This window comes from Lactuca sativa, chromosome 6, assembly GCF_002870075.4.
Source record: "Lactuca sativa cultivar Salinas chromosome 6, Lsat_Salinas_v11, whole genome shotgun sequence".
Classification (NCBI taxonomy): Eukaryota; Viridiplantae; Streptophyta; class Magnoliopsida; order Asterales; family Asteraceae; genus Lactuca; species Lactuca sativa.
This window is the reverse complement of record NC_056628.2, coordinates 104,007,473-104,010,076: the sequence shown is the minus strand read 5'-3', so window position 1 is coordinate 104,010,076 and position 2,604 is coordinate 104,007,473.

Genomic DNA, 2,604 nt, shown 5'->3' with positions numbered 1-2,604 from the left:
ATCGATACACATCCTGAATGATCCATCCTTCTTGTTGGCAAATCATACTAGTGCTCCCTAAGGTGAGAAGCTTCGTCTGATGAATCCTTTGTCAACAAGTTCCTACAGTTGTCTCGAAGGTTCTTGCATCTTTGAGGGAGCCAATTTGTAGGGTGACTTAGCTACTGGTGCAACAACTAGGATTAGGTCAATTCTGAATTCGACCTGATGATTTGGGGGTAACCTAGATAGATCTTCAGGAAAATAAATTAGTGAAACCATATACTTGTGGTATGTCCTTTAGTTCTTTTTCTCCACTCTGCACATCTACAATGTAAGCAAAAAAAAGGCGTCACATTTCTTATGCAGATATTTTTAAGCCTTTGTGCAAGAAATTAGTTTTAGGTTTTGTACTGACTTATCACCATAGATATTCATGATCTCTCTATTGGTTGAGGTTAATCTCATTACTTTCTCGTAACATAGGATCTTATCATGATGAAGGGATTGCCAATCCGTATGTATGATAATTTCAAAGATTTCGATAAGAATTGGCATGAGATCTATTTGAAATGTGTGGTCATTTCATGACAGTAGGCAATTCTTTAATATTTCAGTTGTGCTTTCTATATGACCGTTTTCTACTTCTACTTCATAGGATATGTTTAATTTGCCAGAATCATGATTTAAGAGTAATTTAAAAGTGGGAGATACAAAACTCCTATCGGCACCAGAGTCAAAAAGTAATACAACATACAAGCTATTAATAAGGAACGTACCAGTGACGACTGATGGATCTTGGATGGCATCCCTGTTTCCAATTACAAATACTCTCCCACGAGCATTCCCACCATTACTTTTTAACTTCGGGCATGCTCGCTTGTTGTGCTCATTCTCACCACACTAGAAACATACTCTTCATTCTCCATTGCCAAACCCCGCTCCAGTCTTTTGATTTCCCTTGGTATTCATAATGTTTAGACAGAATTTGGCCAAATACCCCTTCTCATTGCATTTGGCGCTCTAGAAACACTCTCTTTTGTGGTTTCATTTATAGGTGTTATAGTTAGCAAATTTACCAGCGTAGTTCTTTTGTGGTGTTGGTGTTGGTGTTAGAGTTATCACTAGAGTTGTTGTTGCATAGAATTTCATGGTTTCATGCTTCTTTGGTTGACTTGAGTTTCCTCGATATTAATTTCACTTGTTTAATCCAGACTTGGTGTATTCAACCCTTGCTTCCATGGTTCCTTGACTAATCTCATTGTTTGTCAGGGGATTGGCTATATTCTTTATGCTCTCAAAGGTTGTAGATCTTGAAGACGTGACCATGCCATCGATCTTCGGCGCTAGACCCCAAATGTAGCGTTCCACCTTCACATGCTCCTAAGTTACCAGTTTTGTTCATAACAGAGCAAGATCATTGAATTTGGTAGTGTAAGATTTAATGTCTGAACCCTTCATTTTTAGATTCCATAGTCCATTTTGCAGATTCTAAATTTCATTTCTGGGGCAGTTTTCTTTTATAATCATTGCTTCTTACTCCCTCCAAGACAAGGAGCTAGCAAGAATGATGTCCATTGTCTTCACTTTTTCATTCCACAAGGATAGTGTTATATCCATGAAGGTACAAGCAACAAATTGTACTTTGCTATCCTCGACACAGTAACTGATATGTAACACTGACTTCATCCTTTCAAACTACCTGGTAAGGCCTATCATACTTTCATTGCCATAGAAGTTTCTAGGCTTAAAATTCATAAAGTCTTTATAAGTTCAGACTGTTGGATTAATGTCTAAGTCCATAACTATAATTGGTAAGACTTGACCCGACCCGGCATGGTCCATTTGGGTTGCAAACCTTCATGCACTTAGATAGACTATAATGAGAGAAATAAGACACTTATGGTTATTAATATATTATAAGTTCTAGTATATTAATAATAAGAATAATAAGATTGTTTAATTAGTATTGATCAAGAATTAATCTAGGATTAATTAAGTGATCAAAAGAAGACTAATTAAATATATGGGTTGATTGTGTAAATCATCCATACTTATATAGTGGGCTAATGCTCCATGGATAATCAAGTTGGGCTAAAACCCATAGGATGGTCCATGGGTGCTCCATGGTGTATTTGAACCCATGGATCCAAGGAAATGGAAAGTCATGACAATTAAGGATTTACCCTAATTGTAACACTATATAATGATCTTATTCTTGACAAAAATCGGTGACTAGGATTATTCTAGAGAGGGCTAGCCGATTTCATGAAGTGTAGAACTCTCTCAAGTTATTCTAAGTGTTTTGATAACTGTGATTCCATTTGAGGCTTCCACACTATTGGGGCTAGGCACTCAAGCTTCATGAAGACTTTCTACATCAAAGAGGTATGTATTCTACCTTGTTATATTCATGTTTTGTATGATAGATTAGGATGATACCTTGGATATTCTTATTTGCATGTATAATAGAGAAAACATAGATCCAAGGTATTTAGGGTTGCATGTACACTTAGGAGTGTTAGAATGCTCAAAACCCAACAGTGGTATCAGAGCCTAGGCATGTTTTCTTGTTATACTTGCAAATGGAGCTGAAAAATCGAGTTGTGATGCTGTCAGCCCAGC